At 43.2% G+C, this 25,173-nt stretch overlaps 1 protein-coding gene across 1 annotated transcript in view; it reads right to left on the bottom strand.

Annotated features, from left to right (window-relative positions):
• The window catches only part of ASTN2 (astrotactin 2), an 859,422-nt gene that overhangs the window by 126,523 nt on the left and 707,726 nt on the right, over positions 1-25,173 (bottom strand). The gene's annotated exons all lie outside the window — the stretch shown is intronic.

Raw genomic sequence — 25,173 nt, 5'->3', positions numbered from 1 at the left:
TCAGCACACAGCGCTCTACATGCTGACACGCTGACCGGACCTGCGCGCCGGCCCGCTGCTGTGCCCAGCTCTGCCGTGCCTCCTCCTCCCCCTCCAGCTTCCTCTGCAGCCGCCTCACACCTCGGGATCGCCATCATTACACACATATTACACTCCAACCCCCCTCATTACACACATATTACACTCGAACCCCCATCATTACACACATATTACACTCCAACCCCCATCATTACACACATATTACACTCCAATCCCCATCATTACACACACATTACACTCCAATGAGAGCTGTAGTGTAATGATGGGGGTTGGAGTGTAATATGTGTACAATGATGGGGGTTGGAGTGTAATATGATTGAGGTTGGAGTGTAATGCATATTACACTCCAACCCCCATCACTGTATACATATTACATTCCAACCTCCATCATATTACACTCCAACCCCCATCATTGTATACATGTATAATGCTCCCTACCTGTGATAGCTTTCCTCACTTGCAACTGTGTGGCCATTTCCTGACTTTGATGGGCGGGGTTAGGGCGAAATAGGAGCGAGGAGGATGCGGCCGCTGCGGGGACTAACATGTGCCCCCTGTGCTGCCAGATACCTGGGGTCCAGAATTAGAGGTCCCCAGTGCTCCCAGCTTTGTCCTCCCAAGCTCTTTGGGAGTTCTAATAACTCCAGGATGCGATGCTGAAGTAGGTACCGGGTCACTCTCTGCCCAGTGTGCAGGTGTGTAAGGGTGTTAGGTGAAGGATACACTGTGGCAGGCGGCGGTTGCAGGGCCCAGATCCCGGGGTGTGAGTCGGCTGCAGAGGAAGCCGGAGGGGGAGGCATAGCGGAGCTGGGCACATAAGCGGGCCGGCACACAGGTTTGGGCGGTGCGTGTGGAGCGCTGTGTGTTGATTAGCTGGCACGCCACACATGCGCACTTCACTAATCAGCGCACACGCACGGACGCGCACGCACACAGGGATTTTATTATAGAGGATTGATTGTTTTATAGATACCAGTTGACTACCCTTCTTGATCTTGATGAATATCAGAACCACTAACTTAAATGTTTCATCAGGTTTATTATGTTTTGTTATTGGGAGTGTCTGTTTTGTGTTTTCTTCTCCTAATAAGAGGAAGGAAGTTACTGAAAATGATAAAAACACATTGAGCTATAATGCGGTTTGTATGATCTAATGAACATCTAGCGTCTCAGCAGCATAGTAACATCATGCCTTCAGTCCATGCAATCAAGGAAACAAAAAACAGTGATCATTTTGTCTGCGTAGTTTCTTGTGCCCATGACATCAGTGGCTTGGAATACAGCAAGAGAGAGGATGTTTGAAAGGATTTCAATAATTGAAGTTTTGATAGTGAAAGTTGTGTTCTTGGGCTAACTAGCTGATACATAAACTCCCATGAGATCCAAAAATGAGAGTAGGTCATCTCCTTCCACTATTACCATCACTAAATGCCAACAATCAATGAGGCACCCCACTATAGTATCAGGTCACCAAGCCATGAGTACATGATGCTGAAAAAATGAGAAATGTACTTTTTATATCTATATTGAAGTACAAAGAGCAAATATTAGTATACAGGAACAAATAAAAATATTTGATTTAAAATTCTTGACTTTTTTTCTCAATCTATGGTTATTTTTGTTTGAACACAGGAGAAAAAGTAGCTAAAAAATACAACAGCAATAAATTGGACAATGTCTGAAAGTAGAGAAACAGCAGTGGACTCTTTAATCTGCAGGCTGAGGTCATAGTTACACGCTGAAGTTGGAAGGACATGCAACCCCTTAGGGCTGTTTCACACGAGCGGATGCCGTGCGTGACATCCGCTCCGTGAATGACAGCCAAGACCCGATGCAGACTGAAGAGGCACGGAGCATTAACATGATTAATAATGCTCCGTGCCTCTCTGTGATCTCTTTACTACGAAATCACAGTGAGATAAAGTTGTCATTGTGATTTCGTAGTAAAGATATCACAGAGAGGCACGGAGAATTATCAATCATGTTAATGCTCCGTGCCTCTGCTGTCCGCATCAGGTCTTGGCTGTCATTCACGGAGCGGATGTCACGCACGGCATCCGCTCGTGTGAAACAGCCCTTACCATCAGTGAGGCAGTTGTCAATTTAACATCCCAGAGGGAGGAATGGCCTTACTAGTAGTAATCAGACTAATGCAGGCATACATCATGCAAATTAGACGATGAAAAAATTATAGGTTAAAATACCATTTCTTGAAAAAGGGTCAGCAAAGTAATTTTAATGTATTGTATAAGCTTAAAACACAAATTCTCACCAAAGGAACTCTAAAACATAATAATGATGCTGGAGAAACATTTTGTTTCGGTACACTAGTTAGTAGTAGTCAGCCTTTGCTGCTCCTTGATCTCAATAGATAACATTCAGCAGCACAGTAGATACAATCTATCCTGAAAATGTAGTGTCCCTTTAACCCTGCTTTCACACCTAAGCGTTTCTCAAACGCGCGTTTTTGTCGCGCGTTTTTATGCGCGTTTTTTGTAATAGTAAACGCGCGTTTGACGCGCGTTTGTGTGATTGACTGCAGTGTCCTATGGCCACAAACGCGCGTCAAAACGCCCCAAAGAAGCTCAAGAACTTGATTATGCGTCTGGCGTTTTACAGCGCGATCGTACGCGCTGTAAAACGCCCAGGTGAGAACCATTCCCATAGGGAAGCATTGGTTTTCATGTGTTGAGCGTTTTACAGCGCGTTTGAACGCACTGTAAAACGCTCAGGTGTGAACTTAGGGTAAAGGACTTGATAGGTGAGCAGTAATACCTTAATGACAAGGAAACAAATGATGACATACTACAAGCAGTGGACAATATCGGTAAACCATGACAAGACTAGTGACATGAAAGGGGTTATGGTTTTTTAAAAGGCACCCCAGGATGAAAAATAATAACAATAAGTCAATACACACCTTACCGAATCCCTGATATTCCTGTTGTGATGCGATGCTTTACAGTCCCCTGCTGATTGTTGGCTTTTGCTTCCTCTCAACACATAGGAAATGTCCGCTTAGTAACCCACCTCAACCAGTAATTGCCTGAGCAGGCATCTCCTGTGTATTGAGGAGAAGCGGAGACTGACAGGGGTCTGTGAAACATTAGACACACTGCACACTGATAATGCAGATCACTACGATATTGCAAGGGCAGTTACATAACAACCCCCGCTTCCTGGATAGTTTGAAACTTTCATTACAAAATGTTTATCACATATTTACCATTATAATAATTTATCCTTTGTACTTGTGCCTTTTTTGTTGATGCATATTTTATGACTCTGTAATTCAGTTGGATTAAACATTTCTATTTCTTCCCAATCAGGATCCCCTTACCTTTATTATTTGTGGGTATTTCAGGGACTATTGTAAAGTGTGCCTATTGAAAACTGCTACTTGTATGAGGCAAGTTTCCTAAGCCTGTAGAAGGTCTAAACTTAGGCTACATGCATGCATATTGCGGATCCGTATGTCATCCGTTTTTTTTTTTTGGCGGATCCATTGTAACAATGCCTAAAACGGACAAGAATAGGACATGTTCTATTTTTTTGCGGGGCTACGAAACGGACATACTGATGCGGACAATAGGTCCGCATTCTATCTGCAAAAAAAACTAAACGGACACGGAACCAAACAATGTTCGTGTGCATGTAGCCTTAGACTCAAATTTATCACAGTGGCTCATGCTGGATGACACATCTTGTGCAGGGCTAGACATTGTTTGACAAAGGCTACTTTCACACAAGCGGAACGGACCTCCGGCAGGCTGTTCGGTCGGGTGAACAGCCTGTCGGATCCGTCCTGCCGCTAGTGAACGTGTGCCCCCAGACTGCCACTCTGTCCCTATTGACTATAATTCAGTCCGGCGGAGGCACGGCAGTGCGCGGTGAGAGGCTGCCGGAATAAAACTACGACATGTCAGACATTTATTCCGGCAGCCTCTCGCCATGCGCTGCCGTGCCTCCTCCCGCCCCATTATAGTCAATGGGGACTGAGCAGCAGTCCGGGGGCACACGTTCACATGAACGTATTTTGTTTCCGTGTCCGTTCCATTTATTCTGTGGATAGGATGCGGACCCATTCATTTCAATGGGTCCACAAAAAATGCGGACAGCACACCGTGTGCTGTCAGCATCAGTATGTCCGTTCCGTAGCCCCACAAAAAAATAACATGTCCTATTCTTGTCCGTTTTGCGGACAAGGATAGGCATTGTTACGATGGATCATCAGTTTTTTTTTTTGAGTATCCGCAATTTGCAGACTGCAAAACACATACGGTCGTGTGAATGTAGCCTTACTTTGAGAAATAATTTTACACCATCATTGCAGCACAATTTTGGCACTAAACATTGCATCTTAGGCCATTCCAGCTTCCTGTTAAGCATACACCCTTATCGAGCAGGTCAAAAAAATTGGGAAAATCCTAGTTGCACCAAATTGCACTAACTAGCACCACTTTTACAACACAGTCTGTGCACAGACACATTAGTAAATCTGGGCCAATGTCAACTCTCAACTTGAAACTAGAACAGGAAGTGTCATGAAATCATTACTGAGCAGCAGCCTCATATCATAGAGGAGAAAAAAACATTGCTTGTACAACTATATGGAGCTCCAAATGAGGATCCCTAACCCTGGGTTCACACCTGAGCGTTTTACAGCGCGTTCAAACGCGCTGTAAAACGCTCAAGACATGAAATCCAATGCTTCCCTATGGGAATGGTTCACACCTGGGCGTTTTACAGCGCGTACGAACGCGCTGTAAAACGCCCGACGCTCAAACAAGTACTTGAGCTTCTTTGGGGCGTTTTGACGCGCGTTTGTGGCCATAGGACACTGCAGTCAATGACACAAACGCGCGTCAAACGCGCGTTCACTATTACAAAAACGCGCGTCAGAAACGCGCGTCAAAAACGCGCGTTTGACACGCGTTTGGGAAACGCTCAGGTGTGAACCCAGGGTAAAGGTAACTACGGGGTGGCTAATTTTCTCAAAAGCATTTTTTTTTTTTAAATCTGGAACCTTAACATTTACCTCCTAATTAAGTTTCCAAAATGATTTAAACTAGTAATAAAAAAATTATCTAAAGCTGAAGAAGAACCGACATATAAATTTAAATTATTTCATATTTTTCTTAGAATTAACAAGATAATTTTAGAAGGTCCTTTAAAAAAAAAAAAATTATAATAATATGCGGGACATTTATCAAGACCAGCATTTCGTTTGCCGGTCTTGATTCCCCTTGCACAGCCAGAGGATGCGCCAAATTCATGGATAGGCGCACACCTCTCATAGATTCGGTGCATGCCCCTGCTTGCCGAGCAACAGCCTCCTAGCTGCCGTGAATAGAGATAGAGGTGCAGGACCTGCTGCAGCGCCTCGTCCCTGCCCTCTTTTTATGCCACTTCAGAAAAGTGTCAAGTAGTATGGAAAGTCACAGGGGGGCATTTATCTATAATGGCGTAATTTGAGAAAAAAAAAATACAAACATTACAAATAAAAAGTGGCCATTTGTTTCACCTCATATCAAAAGGCGAACGCCACTTTTAAAATGTGATTTTTTAAATATAAATTTGATTATTCACCTATTTCTCTATTTCATTTGCAACATTTTAACGCCAATAGCACTAAAATGCAAGTTTTTTTTAACTAAAAAGTGCCATTTCAGCCAACCCTGCCAGACCGCCGTTGCGACATTTGAAACATATTTGCAGCTTTTGCGGCAATTTTCCTTTTGTTATTGTTTTGATGAATGTCAGTTCACGGACAAAACCCTGTTGTTTCGCTCATTTCTATTAGATACAAATAAATGCCTCCTGCTTTAATACTTACCCATCACTTGTTCCCATGACAAATTCGTTTTTCTTTTCATGAATACGACTTTTTACACAAAACACCACATAAGCTGGCTTAATTGTCCCCAACAATTTGAGCCCTTTCTGCCGATAACGGGATGATAAATGAGGCGTAATATGCGGCAATTTGATAGCCTGGCCCACTTTGACATTTAGAACGAATTTCTGGCGTGATGCATCCTTTATGGTGAAAATTCTGGAGAAAACAATTGATATATTTGGCGCAAATCAAAAGGCCATTCTTTTTGGTGCATTTTACGCCATAATTCTGGCACAACATACTTAGAAAATGTCCCCCATAGAGTTCATTGTGCCACAAATATGGCATGCATAATAAACATTCCCCTGGATCTATATTTATGGCTTTTTACTGATGTTCCTGTACGTGACGACTTTTTTCTTCAATCCTATAATACAGAACATTTGCACGTTAAACGATCCACTAATGTATTGCACTTTCAATGTGATGCAACCTTACGTTTTATTTAACGCAAGGCAACCGTATTTCATTGTCACATTTATGTGAAGGAAACCTGCCTTCTCTGTTTGTTTGTCTTCATTAGGAGCGAGCACATGTGTTCAAATAAATAGATTTGTGCCGTCTGCATACTGAGCTGTGCTAATAACACTTCACAGAGGGCTGTATGCATGCTCTGCATCAGACGTGTTTGGCCATTATTGAAGGACCCCTTCCCCCTTCTGCTACTAATTCTCTCTGGCTCTGGTTTCACTTGGTGTCCTTAAGTGACTTTCTCCTTTAGTAAAACCCCCAGTGCTATGTTTGCTTTTTAAAACAGGGATGGAATGAGTCCCCTCAGACTGTGCCTGGCCTGAGAAGCTATGAAGGAAAGCTAGTCAGCAGTTCTGTGTGTAACATGAGCCCTCCCCACTGCTCTATCTCACAGGGGAGGTCCGGGGCTCTCTGTTTAAGGTAATATAACAAGGGGAAGGGGGCATGAATTGTGGAGTGACTGCGCCGTACTACTGTAGGCATTAATCATTTATTATGGAATAAAATATGCAGCATGTAACAATACCAACTATTCAAACCCTTCAATCCTAGAGATAAAATGTATTGAGACTGTGGGTCATTCAGTTCTTTTCCCCTGTGGGACGCGCCTTTCTTTTATGTACGGTATTTTGCTTCACATTTTTTTACACCTTGCAGCTATGCATGCAGCTTTTCTACCCTTTCCAGGTGCCTCCTCTTCTCTCCATGGCTAATATCTCCGCTGCTCTGGAAACATAAACTGTGGAATAGAGATCAGATGGCAGCAAGCAAAGTACGATTTGGTGTGACAGAATATCTGATGCAGGAGCCCCCTCTCTTGGCCACAGGTTTAACTGTCGGACATAAAGAGAGACTGAAACACACGTGGACAAGTCACAACTACTGGTTTCACAGGAATTTATGTACTGGAGTTTTTTTTTTTATATTAGAAACATTAAATTAAAACAAAGATTCTCAAGATCACCAAGGTGTATAAAGAGGTCGTCCAGCCCCGTGATTATTATTTTTTTCTTTTTACCAACAGCTTACCGTGCCATAAAAAAAAAAAATTGAATTAGACTTACCGGTAATTCGGTTTCCATGAGATCACCATGACGGCCACAAGGAGATTTACCCCTGACCTCTGTAGGGGCAGGAACAGAGAAAGGTTAACCCCCCCCCCCCGCCCCCCATACACCAGTGCTTTCCAAAATTATCAGAGTGAAAGTGGAGACAAATCTATAGTAATCTTATTATATAATTACAAGGTATTGACTCCTACCCGCACACAACAATAAATGAAAAATAAATTGGGGAGGGAATAACGGACCGTCATAGTGATCTCATGGAAACCGAATTACCGGTAAGTTTAATTCCGATTTTCCATATTATCACCATGACGGCCACAAGGAGATATCCAAATACTGCCTGAAGGACTTTACGTACAAAAGACAGATCAGCAGAGTTTGAAAAATCTAAGGGCTGCTTTACACGAGCGGAAGCCATCCGCAACGTGAATGAGAGCCAAGCTGGGTGCTGGACAGCAAAAACCTGGAGCATTAACATGATTGATAATGCTCCGTGCCTCTCTGTGATCTTTTTACTACAAAATCATGTTAATGCTCCGGGTCTCTGCTGTCCAGAGCGCAGCTTGGCATTCTTTCACGCAGCGGATTCCACGCACGGCATCCACTCGTGTGAAAGACCCCTAACCGGTAATGCTTTATAAAAGGTATGTACACTGGACCAGGTTGCCGCCCTACAAATGTTTTCCAAGGAGGCACCTGCTCTTTCAGCCTGTGAAGAGCTCTACTTGAATGCACTTTTAAGTTAGCTGGACAAGAAACCCCTGAACTGTATAACAATGGGAAATTGTGCACTTAATCCACCTAGCAATGGAAGATCTAGACGACCTCTTTCCTGAGAACTGAACCAGAAGACTATCAGATTTCCTGAAGTTTTTTGTGACCTCCAAGTATTTTAATACCGTACGTCTAACGTGTGAAAGGAACTCTCCCCACTATTTTTTTGATTATTACAAAATGATGGAAGAATGATCTCTTGATCCCTGTGGAAGTCAGATACCACCTTGGGTAGGAACCCTGGGTCTAGTCTGAGTACTATCCTATCTTCCAGGATTCTAAGATAGGTCTCCATAATTGAGATCACTTATATCTCACCCAGCCTCCTTGCAGACGTGATCGCAATCAGAAATGCTGTCTTGAAAGATAGGAATTTGAGCAGACAGTCTTCCAGAGGTTAAAAATAGACTCATAATTAGGCCATTTAAAATGTCATTGAGGTTCCAGGAAGGAACTCGTGATTTTAATGTGGGCCTCAGTCTCGCTGCTGCTTTCATGAATCTTCTGATCCACCTGTGGCTTGCTAAGTCTGCATCAAAGAAACAGCTGAGTGATGATACTTGTACTTTTAGAGTAGATGGTCTAAGACCTAATTCTAGAATTTGTTCAATAAAATCTAAGATTTGTTGAATCTTTGGTCTAACCAGGTGAGGAGAAGAGTCCCCTGACCAAGAGCAGAACCTCTTCTAGATTTTTAGGCATATGGCCGGAGTCACCTTCTTCCTACTGGCCCTGAAAGTAACTATGACCTTATCTGAAAGTCCTTGACGCCTCAGTATTTCAACCTCAGGATTCAGGCTGCTGGTTTTAAAAATTCTGGATAGGGATGTAGAATGGGGCCTTGATGTAGAAGGTCTTTCCTGAGTGGAAGAGACCATGGGTTGGAGATTGAGAGTCTTTTGAGGGAGGAGAACCAACTCCTCTTTGACCAAAAGGGGGTTACCATGATGACAGTCGAATTCTCTTGTAGGATTTTCTGAATTACTCTCGGAATAATCGGTATTGGAGGAAATGCATAACACAGGTTCCAATCCCATGTTGTGGCGAATGCGTCTATCATCCAGGGATTGCCCCTGGGATCCAGGGAACAGAATCTGTTCACTTTTTTGTTGTCTTTTAATGCAAACAAGTCTATGTCTGGTGTCCCCTATCTGTCTACTATCATTCTGAAGACTTCCGGATTTAGGGACCATTCTGTTTGGTCCAATGCGTGACGGCTGAGGTAGTCTGCTTCCTGATTGAGAGTCCCTTTGAGATATGTCGCTGAGATAGACTTCACGTTCCTTTCCGTCCAGTAGAATATTTTGTTTGAAAGCTTAAAAGTTTCTCCTTGAAGTTCGAGGATTGGCTACTTACTGAAAGGGCCCAGGAACCCTGGTAATAGGAGTCCCCAATTTTTTCACCCCAGCCCAAGTGGCTGGCATCAGTCTAGATCTGGACATACAGAGACTTCCTCCAGGCCACTCCGTGTGAGAGATTGCTGTTCACCTTCCACCAGTTTGAGGAGGTCTTTACGTAGCCTGGAATGTGAACCTTGCGATCTAGCGACCTGTTTGTCCCAGATGTCCCAGAATCCAGGACTGCATGGGAAAAGAATGCAGCTGACTCCACATTACTGATACAGTATGTCAATGTTCCAAGTAAACTCATAGCTTGTCTCACATAGCAGATCTTCTTCTTCTGGAAGGTCTTGATTTTCTTCCTCAAAGACTGAATCTTGTCTGTGGGCAGGAAGGTGGTATGTGACTGCGAGCCCAGGATGACTCCCAGGAACCATACTCTGGTCGATGGTTGTAGGCAGGATTTCTGAGGATTGACAATCCAGCCCAGCTCTTTTAGAGTGGATAAAAAGGTGTCTAGATCGGTTAGTAATTGGTCTACCATATCTCCCACTAGTAGGAAGTCATACAGATAGCGGATCAGATTGAGCTCTTTTTGTCTCAAGAATGCAACCATCTCTATCACCAGTTTGGTGAATATTCTGAGAGCCGAGGAAATCCCAAACGGAAGTGCCGTAAATTGAAAATGGCAAGTGTTGTCGTGCTAGTCTTTTATGGCGAATCTTAGAAATTTTTGTGGTGGATCGGGATGTGATAATACGCGTCTTTTAAGTCCACAGTACACATCCATGCATTCTTTTTTATTAGGGGAATTAGGGATCCCAGTGATTCCATCCTGAATTTCCTGTAGGCAATGTACTTGTTGAGGAATCTCAGATTTATAATCATCCTTCTTTTTTACCAGAAAGAGACTGGAATAAAATACCTGGCCCTGTTCTGAGACTGGGACCTGAATCACGACTCCTAGATCTATAAAATCTTTGCCAAATGCCGCTCTGAGCTTTCCCTGACCCCAGATTTGATATAAAAAATCTCTTTGGGGGAACTGAAGAAAATTCTATCTTGTAGCCCGCTCTGACTATTTCCTTTCTGCCTGGGATATGATAACATCAAATCCCTAGGCCCACTAGGGATTTGATGTTATCTTTTCCAAGGCAGAAAGAAAATTCTTCAGTCTTCCCCCCACTCTGGCGTCATTGTTTATTGCTGAGTTTACTCTGGGAGTTAAGGAGAAACCCTTTCCCTTTACCCGCTCTGACTATTTCCTTTCTGCCTGGGAAAAGATAACATCAAATCCCTAGGCCCACTATGGATTTGATGTTATCTTTTCCCAGGCAGAAAGAAAATTCTTCAGTCTTCCCCCCACTCTGGGGTCATTGTTTATTGCTGAGTTTACTCTGGGAGTTAAGGAGAAACCCTTTCCCTTTACCTCCTTTGGGGTAATTCCAGCCCTGACTTCCCTTTCCCTCTGTAGGATCTCTCTTGGCCCTGAAAGGAACAAAAGGGAATTTTCCTCCTATAAGGTCTATCCTCTGGAAATCCCTTCTTTTTACCTGAAGCCTTTTCCAGGATCTTGTCTAAGACTGGCCCGAAGACATATTCACCTGAAAAAGGGATAGAACATAACTTCATTTTCAAAATTTTGTCCCCAGACCAGGATTTCATCCAAAGGGCACAACGTGCCGCGTTAGAAAAACCTTCATCCTTGGCAGAAAATCTGAAGGACTCAGCGGAAGCATCCGCTAAAAAGGCCCTTGCCTATTTAAGGAGAGGGATAGAGTTTATTATTTCTTCCCTGGGGGTCTTATTCCTCAAATGGGATTCTAACTTGTTCAACCAAAGGTACATAAACGTCGCTACCGAGGTCGCAGCGATGTTAGATTTGAGATTAAACATAGAAGTCTCCCAAGATTTAAGTAATAAGCTATCAGCTTTTCTCTCCATGGGGACTCTCAATTGTGATGCGTCCTCAAAGGGAAACAATTTTTTTTTTATTGACCTTGGCCACTTGTACATCTATCTTGGGGTTCTCATCAAATAGTTTAGACTCTTCCGGATCAAACTACAGGCGGCTCTTGTACTCTCTGGACACCAATAGCCTCCTCTCAGGGTCTGGCCATTCCTCTAAGATCATATCCTAAATGTTTTAGTTAATGTTTTAGTTAATTGGGAACACTCTGGCTCTTTTTGTCCTTAGACCCCTAAACATCTCCTTCTGAATGGAGTCAGGTTTTTGAACATCCTCCACACCCATGGTGGCTCTTACGGATTTTAGGAGGTCCGACATCTCATCAGTGGCAAAGTAGAGTTTTTTAATGCCCTCAGGGATTTCTCCTTTCGAAAGGGGGTCTACCTCCTCCCACTGCCTGGAAGAGGAAGCATCGTCACCAATGCATTCTGAATCAGAATGCCTCTTTGGAGGTAAGGGTCCATGGTCAGACTCCAACATCTGGAATAATGAAGCCTTGACCTCCTCCTGAATCATGGAAAGAACCTCGTCCCTTAGTGAGACACTTTCCTCCCGGACTATATTACAAATGCACTCTTTGCAGATCTTTTTGGGGTACCCGTCCGGTAACCTTTTAACACATGAAATGCATTCTGCAGTTTTTTTTGGGTTTCTTCTGAGCCTCTTTAGATACCTATGAGGCGAGAACAGACCAAAAATTAGACGAATGGGACTTAAGCGATTAGGTGCACAATAGTCAGAGAGGAACCCTGAATCCTTATAAAGGGTGATCCCCAACCCCAATATGTGTCTGACATCATAAGAAATAGACAATGCCAGCAGGGGAACTTACAGGAGGCTGAGAAGGAGCATCAAGCTCTCTGGGCAATTGTGGTTCCGGGCATCACATGAGTTCAAATGCCGGGCATCACACGGCTGGCATTTGAACTCTGAGCCTGCCATGCATCGCCTGCCTCCTACATCACTTCCTGGACGCACCAGAAGTGACGCCATTCAAGACGCTAATGTGCCGGGCGCCCTCTTCAGCTTAAATCACCAGGACCAGGAGGAGGACGCTACCCCAGGATCAGGCTCCGGATCAACCGGAGCAAGCCCTCCCTTCTATCCCCTGCCCAGCATCTGTACCAGACCGCGGGCAAGCAGGGAAGCACCGCATGAATCGTCACCCATGCACCCTTCTCCCCACCGGGAGATCTACACAAACAAATAAATGCTCATTTTCTTTCTTCATCTTCCTGACCAACAGGGAGACCATTCTCTGCCCTAGCCTCTGTAGGGACAGGAAACACTGGTGTATGGTGAAGAAGGGGGGAAGGGGTTAAGCTTTCTCTGTTCCTGCCCCTACAATGGTCAAGGTCAATCTCCTTGTGGCCGTCATGGTGATGATATGGAAATAATAAAAGAAGTAATACTTACCTTACCCACTCTCTTCCGCTCCCGTGCCAGTGCTTCCTTGGTCACTGCTGGTCTCTGGTCATCCAGCTTTAGGGTCCAGTGCTAATGTTTCGACAAGACTTGTGACTGACACCACTAACATGTTGGCATCACTGAGGTCACTGCTGTGGCCAGTGACTGGCTGTCATTTTGACATGTCATTGCTTGAGATGAAGCATATGCACAGGAGCAGCAGAGGAGTGAATAAGCCTCTTTAATAAAGTGGTGTCAAAAGTATTGGTGCACAACTCAAGTTGCTTGACTATATTTTGGGGTATGTACTTCCAATTAGGTTATACTATAAATGGTATTCAATAGGGTGTAGAGACAGTAACGGATCCGCCAAGTTGTCTAACCTTGAAGAATTAATGAAACAAAATGTTTTCCTATATTCATGCATCTGTATACACGCTGTAACTGACTCACAAGGTTTTAGATTTACAATAAAACAGACTTAGGGCTCATGCACACGAACAGCGGGTCCGCAATATACGGGCACTGGACGTTTGTGCACTGCATTATGGATGGGGACCCATCTGTTCTTCTGATGCGTTGGAAGAACAGAAAACTAAAGAAAGAACAGATCCTGTAAAAAAATTTACACACAGGACTTTTTTACGCCTAAAACAGAGATCAGCAACCTTCAGCACTCCAGCTGTTCTAAAACTACAACTCCCAGAATCCTCCGTTCACTTCTATGGAAGTTACAGAAAGTGTGCATGCTAGGAGTTGTAATTTTACAGCAGCTGGAGTGCCGAGGGTTGCTGATCCCTGGTCTAAAATAACCGATCTCAGACGGAAATGGCTCAAATGGATGCCAAATGTGCGTCAATGATGCTCAGGATTGTTGTATTTACATGATCGTTTTTTTTCTTCATTTTTTTCCCATTCTTCTGACGGATCAGAAGAATGGAAAAATAAACAGTAATGTGAACTCGCTCTAAGGCTAGGTTCACACCTGAGCGTTTTACAGCGCGTTCCTATGATTCCAATCATTTACAGCGCGAACCAATGATTCCCTATGGGAATGGTTCTCACCTGGGCGTTTTACAGCGCGTACGATCGCGCTGTAAAACGCCCGACGCTCAAACAAGTGCTTGAGCTTTTTTTTGGGCGTTTGTCGCGCGTTCCCGCACATAGATATTCGGGAACGCGCGACAATGTGCGCACGCCTGTCTCTGTATGCGCGATTGTAAACGTCCGTACAATCGCGCATACAGAGCGCTCGTTTCAGAACGCTCAGGTCTGAACCCAGCCTTAGAGCTCATGCTCACAAGCATATTATTGTTATACAGAGCTCCTAGTGTACAGAGCCTTAAAGGGGTTGTCCGCTCTTTTACAAGTCTCAGGGTAGGCCATCACTATCTGACACCCCACATATCAGCTGATCTGTACTAGCTCTAGAGCAGGAACTTTCTGCAGAACACAGAGCTGGTTACTACTACAGCGCTGCTCCCACTGAACTGAATGGAAACAGATCTGCAGTAACCATCCCTGTCCACTGCACAAGATGGACAAGAAAAAAGATGAAGCGCACTCCTTGAGCAGGACCAGCTGGTGTGGATAATGGTGGGTTACCTCCATGTGTTGTGCTATAGGAGGCACAACACTCTAAAAGCAGAGTCTGCAGTACGTCCCGATCGGGTCCAAGCACGGCCGATCCTCAGATAGTGTCACAGGCAGGTAAGAAAAAAGGGACGGTGCGCTAGTCTTTTTTAGTTTATTCTTTTTTATAAGGGATGGTAGGATGACACGTTTCGGAGCTGTACTAGTTCCTTCATCAGATCACATCCAGATCCTACCATCCCTTATAAATAAGAATAAACTAAAAAGACTAGCGCACAGTCCCTTTTTTCTTACCTGCCTGTGACACTGTGTCCACTGCACAGGGAATGGAGCTCTATGGTTCTGGTGACAACTTTCAACGCCAGAGCTACTGCTGAAAAGCTGATCGGCAAGAGTGTGGGGTGTTAGGTCCCCACTGATCAGCTAGTGATGGCATGTCTTAAGGATAGGCCATCAACTGTGAAAGAGTGACCACCGATATTACAGTACCTATACTGTACACATCTATGGATCCCTACATACCTTTATGTGCTTCTGAGTTTACATGGAGGCATAGTCTTTAAAGATGAATCTTTTCAATAAGGTCTCTTACACACGACTGTGTGCCGACCTTGCCCGTGCTGCGGACTGCAAATTGAGGTCCACAATGCATGGGCACAGATCAGGTGGCCGCTGACTGCGGACACAGACATGGACCAATTCACTTGAATGGGGTCCGCACCGCAAAAAAGTAGTGCATGCAATCAAGTGAATGGGTCCGCATCCGTGCAACGGCCATGTGTATGAGACCTAAGGTGAAAAATGTATATTTCAGTAAATCAGCACATCCTATAAAATAAAATAAATGTGCAGATATACATAGTTCTGGCTGAAAATGCAAAAGCCAAAAATCAATACAACAGCACTCTGCAAACACTTAAAGGGGTTGTCTGGTTTTCTATATTGATGACCGATTGTCAGGAAACTGGAAAACCCCTTTGATACACAGATCATACATTTTAGTAATGCTCTATTTGCTATATAAATGAATATAGATGCCGTATTATTCACCCAATAAGACGCACTCCCCCCCCCCCCCCCCCCCAAAGTGGGGGGAAAACACCTCTGCGTCTTTTGGGGCGAATACTAATGAAGCGCTTCTAATATGGAATATATAGCGCTTCCAATATAAGCGGTGAAGGCTCTGTACCTTTCTTAAAAAAATTATTTGTCAGCCAACCCTTTTGAATGGTCAATAGTACAGGTGAATATCAGAAACTATGTAATATATCTTATCAGAGAAAAATGTCTTGTTTTACAGTTATAACCCCTTCCCCCCGGCATCAGATTACATTATCCCACAGAAGTTTATGGAGAGGGGAGGGGGGATGAGGAGAGAGAGAGACATTACACAGAATTGATTCAACAAATTCGGCAGCTTATAATGTTACTCCCATCCTAGATTCCTAGATGCTTTATTCACATCTATACAGCTTAGTGCATCTATATAATGTACGGTATAGAGCCCCTGGGTGATTATGAGTAAGAGGCAGTTAGACAGCAGAATTTGCTGTCTCAATGTGTACTCTATGGATAGAGACAAATGAGAATTATAGTTGTAGCGTGCAAATGTAAAAAAAAAATGCCAGATAGAGATCATATAATGGTCCAATATAGTGATTTAACTCATATATACTCAAATGGCAGCTTATTCTAAGCAGTTGTCAGAAAGTTTAGGTATACATTACTTTAAAGGAGTCTTATCATCTCAACATTTGTGGCATATCTCTAGGATACGCCACAAATGCCAGATAGGTGCCAGAATGGGGCCCCTCAAGTGCAGGAAATCACACTGTACATGTGCAGCCACCCTCTATTTACTGCTATGGAACTTCTGAAAATAGCTGAGCACTGGTTTGTCTTTCTGGCAGTCCCATAGGGATGACCACACTTGGGTGGCTTGCCCCCCATTCACTGCTAAGGGGCTTTCAAAGATAGTTGAGCAGTGAATGGAGAAGAAGCCATGTATGCGCGGGGTGTTCTCATTCACTTTGGGGGCTTCTTTCTGGAGATGACAGAAGGTCCCAAAGGTGGGACCCGCACCTATCTGACATTTGTGGCATATCCTAATGATATGCCACAAAAGATGAGAAAACCCTTGTCAACCTGTCACCTTTACTATGCTGCCCTCATTGGGGTCCAACATCATGTAGTGACGACCTATCAGCGGTCTGTGACTTCTGGGCTGGCAGTCAGTACTTTTAGAGTACCAACATGCTTAACCCCAGCACTATGCTGCCCTCAGCAGCTGAGCAGCTTGATACACAGCTTTGTGGGAAAATGAAAGGTGTAATTTATAGATCTAAACCTCTGCTCATTCTGAAGTTAAGTTCACCCCCATGCACAACAATCAGCAAGTAACAGTTATCTCTGTATATACACTTACATAGGGAGTGCTATCAGTCATTGATAAGACAGCCCCGAGTACAACTGAAGTCAGAAAAAGTTCATGTATGCAACAGTTTTTGTCTGGTTGAAACCGCTCATGCCGGAAAGCGGCCAGATCCCCGACAGACCCCATTGTAGTCTATGGGGTCTGGCGCCGGAACAGCAGTATCCAGCAATGCTAGATCTGGTAGATCAGGTTACCAGAGATGTACAGTATATATTAATCTGCTCAGCTTTTCCTCCTCTAGACCCTGCTGCCCACAGATTGCATTGCATTACATGTTGACAGGTTCTCTTTAAAGAACACCTGTCAGCAGGATCAGCCCTATTAAACCAAGCATACTGCCTAGTAGTGTTGATCCTGCAGATTAAAATGATACCTGTCTTGTGTTCCTAAGACAAAGTACTTTTAATCTTTGTGCACCGAGGGTCGTGGCTAGCACTGGAAAGTTGAGGTGCACTAAAGATATTTGCATCAAAATTTTTTCACAAGACAGATATCATTATAACCGACAGGATCAACCCTATCAAGCAGTACATGTGATTTAATAGAGTTGATCCTGCTGACTGCTGCCTTATAACCCGTTGTAACCCCTGGATATATACTTTTTTTAAGCATCAGTTATGACCAGTTTGCGTCACTTCTGTCAGAGATCAGTTATTTTTATTGGGAGAAAAAGTCCTGCATGGAGGACTGGCTGTCCATTGCGGAAATCACTCTCCATGTGTGAGGGTGATCCTCCGGTCTGGACTTGCAGGAGTGCATGGCATTATTCTGATTTATAATGCTATGTGCCACTGCTTGACCTTACTGGTACAGGATCATACTGACATAAAGCTGTCAGTATAATTCTGTAGAGGTAAGGTCAAGCAGCAGCACATAGCAGAATAAATCAGAACAATGACATGCAATCCTGCAAGTCCAGACCGGAGGATAACCCTCACACACGGAGAGTGATTCCTGCAATAGACTTGCCTATGTCAAACAGCCCAGTCCTCCATGCAGGACTTTTTCTCACAGTGACGCAAACTGATCATAATTGATACTCAAAAAACAGACGGATCAGTTAGGCTACTTTCACATCTGCATTTTGCATTGTGGTTTAGAGATTCGGCAGAGGATCTCAAAACCGAGGTAAAATTCTTCCATTGTGTCCCCATTTATTGTCAATGGGGGCAAAACAGAATAAATCAGATTAGAATACACCTGCGCCGGATCTCAAAACCAGAATGCAAAACGCATATGTGAAAGTAGCCGTATTTTTAGTGCAAACTGATCATAACTGATGCCCAAAATAACAGATCTGTTTTGCTTTTTCCTTCTGATGGTTCAGAAGAACGAAAGGCTAAACGGTGATGTAAACTCGCCCTAGGCCGACGTCTGCAATGCGCATCTTTTTTTTTTTTTAAAAGGTTGAATTGACCAACTGCTACTTATTTCGAAAAAATAACGACGTCACAATGGTAATAAGTACAGTATATTGGAAGGAAATGATGTCCCCATCACTGTTGCAGAGAATATCATCAATCCAGTTTGTACAAGAAAATAAAAAAACACAAATGACAATCCAGATCTAAAATGGTTCCATGTAAATCCAGCTTTGAATTTTGGGTCCATATTTGCTTGCAGAGTCCTATGTTTTTATACAGTGCACCAAATCCACTCCATAGCCGGAAAGTTACAGAGAATCTACCATGACGTATCTCCTTACTCAGAAAACCTTACAGATGCTCTGAATAAAGTCACACAGTCGCACTGGGGAGAGAGAATCTGCCTGATGTTAAACTGTTCACACCACAGTTCCGCTCATTAGTTTTATAGACTGTTTCCATTATAGACTGTTTAAGCAATCAGTTAAACTACGTGGAAGAAATCACAAGCCCATCGGGTCCACTTGCAGAAGCCTAAGTTGTCCCCAAAACTAGACAGTATGCCCCATTTTAACTAAACATTTAGGGACAAGATATCTGATGGAAAAAGAGTCTGCTATCCACTACCTCTTAAACATTTTTCTTTTTTTGTCATTCAGAATTCCCAATTGATTGCAGCTCTACACCACGGAAGTTTTTTGGCCTGAACCGCAATACCACACTCAACATGTGAAAAAGTGTGACCCTCCTATTGGAATAAAGCAGGCATGTATTTCTTCATAAGACAACCTATGTTTTGGTGACAGCTTCTGTGGTGATCATCAGACAAATGGATAACAAACCAAGATATTTTTTGGAACAAGCTGTATCACACCAATGCTAAATGCAAGGATGCTTAAAGTGTACCTCCAATCATAAACAACCTTCCATAAATCAATAGTACAAGGAAACATAAGAAACTTTATAATAAACATTGTAACAGAAAAAAGCTTCTTTCTACATTTATCAGACTCCTCCAACCTCATTCCCACCTCATTTACTGATAGAATCTACAGAGGAGTCTGTACACTAAGTAGCAACTGTAACCTGATCTCTCATAGGAGTCTATGAAGAGAGAAGAAGACAGGAGGGAGAGGAAGGAGCAGGAGACTAGTTGAGATGATGTCTCCCATAAACAAAACACACAGAGAAGAGGAGATGGCACTGGGGTAAGATAAAGGTAAAACCCACTAGAGCAAGCAGCAGCATCTCTGTATAATATGTCTCGTCTGCCTCTACAAATACATTCTCCTCATTCTTCCCTCTCCATAGTCTTAACTGTAACTAAATAAAAAAGTGTTTATGATCAGCAGTACACTTTAACCCCCTTTTACGTTTTCATTTTTCCTACCTGCCTACCAAGAGCCACATGTATTTTTTCATGGCACCATTAGATTTAACATATCTTGCATTTAAAAATGTAGTGCAGATCATTATGATTCTGGAGATTCCAAAAACATTGCTTTACAAAAAATTGCTCACCATAGTCTAAAACCCATATTTATATTTTCAGCATATTTGAAAGATTGTTTTTAGCAGGGTGAGCTTTAGTTTTCATTGGTACCATTTTCAGGTGCATGCAACTTTTTCTAAACTTTTTATTAAATTTTTTGAGGAATGAGGTGACAATAAAATAACAAATCGGCCATATTTATTCATACTGGTTCACTGCACAAAAGAAATATTTTTTATATTTGACTAATTCAGACATTGTAAGATGTGGTGATGGCAATTACCATATTGTTCGGACTATAAGATGCAATTTTTCCTCCCACGGTGACCAGAAAAAGTGTGTCAGGTCACAGTGAAGCACAGGTCCTGGAAGGAAGACTGCATGGTCCAGAGCAGGAGAGGTAAGCTCATTTCTTTATTTTGTTTGTCTAGCTTGGGGGTCTGATCTGAGGTATGAGGAGGAATGAGGGTCTGATCTGAGGTCTGATGGAGCTTGGAGGTCTGATTTGAGATCTGATAGGGGTCTGATACAGAGGTCTGATCTGAGATCTGATGGAGCTTGGGGGTCTGATCTGAGGTCTGAGGAGGAATAGGGGTCTGATCTGAGGTATGAGGAAACCTTTGCGCCACAATCTGCAACAGATATACGCCAGTTCTGGTGTATATCAGTTAGTAAATGACCCCTTAGGATTTGTTCACACCAACGTTCAGCCTTTCCGTTCTCCTGCTCCGTTATAAGAGCAGGAGAACGGAAAGAACAGATTGGGCACATAACTGAGGCGAGCGGAGCCTACGGATCCCATAGACTATAATGGGGTTCGTTAGGTTTATGCTCAGAAGATGGTTTTGGAGCGGAGACGAAAGTAGTACAAGCAGGACTTTTGTCTCCGCTCCAAAACCATCTTCTGAGCGTAAACCTAACGGACCCCATTATAGTCTATGGGGTCCGTAGGCTCAGTTCGCCTCAGTTATGTGCCCAATCCGTCCTTTCCGTTCTCCTGCTCTTATAACGGAGCAGGAGAACGGAGAGGCTGAATACTGATGTGAACTCAGCCTTATAGGTTTTCTGAAGACAGACACTTGCCTGCGTTACAGTAAGAGCAGCTGCAGAGATTCACTTATATAGAAGAATGTTGTGGGCAGTCTGCCTTCAGCTAAATAACAGATGTAAACCTTTTATTGTCATCCTGCCTGTGATGATAATCAGATGACTAGTGTTCAGCGAATGGAAGTATCCGAAGTGGACTTCAATCCAAATTTCAGAAAAAATTTGATTGGCTGCGAAATCGATTTTCCTCTTGCTTTGTGGTAACTAATCAATTTTCCCTGAAACGGCGGTAAAACAAAAAAATACATGCTCACCTCATCCATTTGTGTGTGAAGAGGCCGCTGCAGACATCTTGATTGAAGATATCAGACGGCAAAATGATGTCATTGCGCGAGATTTTGCACGGCGTGTTGAATCAAGATGGCCGTGGCGGCCTCTAAGTGATCAAATGGATATTTGTGAAATTTGGAAAAGTAGCCAAATCAAAATTTCCATAACTTTGCTCATCTCTACTAGTGACCCATTTCTAAGCAAGTTATCCATCATCAAATATTGCACAAAGGAACTACAGGGTGCAGCAAGAGCGAGAACTTTGTTAGGCCTCTTTCACACGACCGTATGGCTTTTTCAGTGTTTTGCGGTCTGTTTTAAACGGATCCGTTGTTCCGTTTTTTGTTTCTGTTGTGTTTCCGTTCCGTTTTTCTGTTCCATTTTTCCGTATGGCATATACAGTATACAGTAATTTCATCGAAAAAATTGGGCTGGGCATAAAATTTTCAATAGATGGCTCCGCAAAAAATGGAACGGATACGGATGCATTTCCGTATGTGTTCCGTTTTTTTTTTTGCGGACCCATTGACTTGAATGGAGCCACGGAACGTGATTTGCGGGCAATAGGACATGTTCTATCTTTTAACGGAACGGAAAAACGGAAATACGGAAATGGAATGCATATGGAGTACATTCCGTTTTTTTTGCGGAACCATTAAAATGAATGGTTCCGTATACAGACCGTATACGGAACGCAAAAAACGGGCCGCAAAACAGAAAAAAAAAACGGTCGTGTGAAAGAGGCCTTAACTGGTGGCCAAATTACTCACTGCCAACTAACCATACAGAGGAACTACAGAACTCAGAATACTTCAGATTTTACACTTTAAGGGCGGTGGCTCACTCTGGGCAAAATTATGGATTAGGTGCTGCTGAACCCAAGATGGAGGGACACCCACCCTCTAGTAATAAATAATTAAAAGCCAAAATTATGGGTGAGCACTCGGTTGGTCGTAGCTGTGGGACACCATCCTCTCCCGTAATGTGCACGAGCAGAGTGTGTTTGCAGCCAGATCTTAGGGTTGACAGGACGTTGGATTCTAGGTTCCCATGGGTGTGAGATCTGCACATCCTTTGGGAGCTTGGGGATCTATGCGATCCTGACCCTTAGTTACCTATTCAGTTTATTCAACTTTTTAGTTTACCTGCGTTTGCCCGATCATGTGACATGGATCACGTGACTACAAGTGGGAGGCCGCCTCTGCATAAACATGCACACATTTGAGCTGGATCGGATCGAGCCATCTTGGATAGGGGCTCCACTTAGTCTCTCTGCGCCTGAGGGATGGCGAGATTTAGTGTTCCCGTGCATGCGCAGAGACTGAACGGGGACGCCGCCGAGACCGCGATGCTCCATGTGTGCAGTTTATCAGCTGATTGTGTGAGTCTTTTAATTTACACTATGGAAGGGGGCACACCTGTACTTTGTAATGAGCAATTATATTGCATTATGTGTGTTCACTAAAGATTATGTAACTGATTACAGAACACTGTGAATTTACTGTATTTATATATTTTGGACACTGATAATGAGATTTGTTGATTTACTCTGAATATTGATATTATGAATTCTGCCACTTTTTTGTTTGATTGATTTTATTGTATTATTAATTGACACACCTATATATTGTGTGATTGTAACACATGTGCACATAGCTTGAGAAAGACCGCAACAAGCGGTTGAAACGTCGCTGCTACCTGACACTGGGTGAATAAACCGCACGTGTTCTTTTGAAATCCATGTTGTGCTGCTGGCTTTTTTCCACTGTACCTAATTGGACCGCGGTGCTGGTCCACACTGGCCTGGTTTTGCACCCGATCAAGAAAGTGTGCTGCATCTTCACCTTTCCAAGTCTTTTCTTATATTAGCTATATGTTCAGCCAACTAGGCTGGCTGAACATATAGCTAATATAAGAAACGGATATGACAAACACTGTCTATCCAAACACTATAGAGAGGTACATAACAAAGACCCGTCCAGTCTGAACTTCATGGCGTTGGAAAAGGTAGATAGACACTGGCGAGGAAGCAATTACATTAAACAGATGTCCAAAATAGAGTCACGTCGTATCTATGAGTTTGGATCGATGCTACCAGCTGGATTAAACGCAGATATGGAGCTTTTCGGGCTCCTGTAGGTTGGGTGCCCCCGATTCGACTCTCACGCCGCAGTCTGGCCGTTTATCGGCACTGCGTCGTGGACTCGAGCAGAGGCCCCCAGCCTATCACAACTTGATCAAGTCCAGTAGAAATTACCATAAAAATATCATCAAAACCAATATTGTTTAGGAGTGGCATTCTTCTCGGTCAATGTCCTGATCCGAAACCCTATAATAAATTTTTATACAAATGGTCTTAGCTGTATCTATGGCCCAAAACATTGAATACCAAAGAACTATACCTGATTGGATACTTTCGCTCTCATTCTATATATTTTTTTATATATTTTATGTATTTTTTAAATACTATATACTATCAATGCTCATTATTTGCAATATCAATAACTTTTATATGCAATCTTGAATATTAATTTTGTTTATACAAGATGCTTAGAAGGATAAAGAGAATATATATAATAAAAAACGCATATATATAAAAAAGACGCATGGAAAAGGCATACAAAAAAACGCATAGGAGTCCTCATCCATGAAGCAAATCCAGTGATCCATAGATTGGTGCTAATCTCTGAAATAAAAGGCGGAGGCAAACAGTGCAGTACCACTGATGAAGGGAAGGAGAGTTCCCGAAACGCGTCTGGGCTGGATCGCATACCTGTAAAGAAGCACCTCCGCACCTACAAGCATGGCCATGCTGAGTAATTGAAACATATGAATGCCTAAATGATCAGAATTGAGATCAAATAATCGAGATAGACATTCGCCTCCTTACTGTGCTGGACCGAGATCACGTGGGCTAGGTAAAGCCGAAACATCGCTCCAACTCCCGCGAGATCCGGGCAAGTTGACTAGAGGAGTACGCAGCGAGACGCCAGCATTGTTCCGCGCCGCTCGACCCTCGCCAAACCAAATAAAGGCGTAAACGAAAGATAGGAACAGAAAGGAAGGTAAGAAGATCTGATTTATAAAAACGTGCATATCACTGGCATGAGACTGAAACAAATGCAATATCTGCCTCATCGTACCATCGCACAATATCATGTAGAATAAGGCTAGGTCTACACGACGACATTTGTCGCGCGACATTTTGTTGCACTAATGTCGCGCAACAATTTTTATAATGGCAGTCTATGGTGTCGCACTGCAACATGCGACATGCTGCGACTGCGACGCAACAGTCGCAGAAAATCCATTCGAGATGGATTTTTCTGCGACTGTTGCGTCGCAGTCGCAGCATGTCGCATGTTGCAGTGCAACACCATAGACTGCCATTATAAAAATTGTCGCGCGACATTAGTGCAACAAAATGTCGCGCGACAAATGTTGCGCCCTATCTGTCGCGCGACTTTTTGTCGCGCGACAAATGTCGTCGTGTAGACCTAGCCAAAGGCTACAATCGGAGATAGTCTACATAGCAGAAGCCAGACTATACATCTCTATATGTATGATTATTCACACACCTGAGAGCACTTTATCACTGTGCAGTTATATAGAAACTTCAGCGTTTTATTGTGGACACAAGGGACCATCCCCTTTTATGTCAATTTTATTGTATTTTAACCATATTGTACACGTGTTCACCGTATGTCATACAATATTGTGGTTTAATAAAATTTTATTATTAAGTCCAAGTGTAGAGTGCTCACCCATAATTTTGGCTTTTAAATACTTCAGATTTTGATCAGCTGCTAATCTTCAAACATCCTGCGCAGGCGCAGAAGCAACTACTACCTTCCTTGCTAGGCTGTACTATTGCGCAGGCACAGACCGCACTACTAGCACAGGAAGCGCTTTGTTTTCTAACTACATAGGAGGACAGTGAGTACAAA

This window comes from Bufo gargarizans, chromosome 9 (assembly GCF_014858855.1).
Source record: "Bufo gargarizans isolate SCDJY-AF-19 chromosome 9, ASM1485885v1, whole genome shotgun sequence".
Lineage (NCBI taxonomy): Eukaryota > Metazoa > Chordata > Amphibia > Anura > Bufonidae > Bufo > Bufo gargarizans.
Note: the sequence above shows the minus strand (reverse complement) of the source record. Positions and strands in the feature narration are given on the sequence as shown.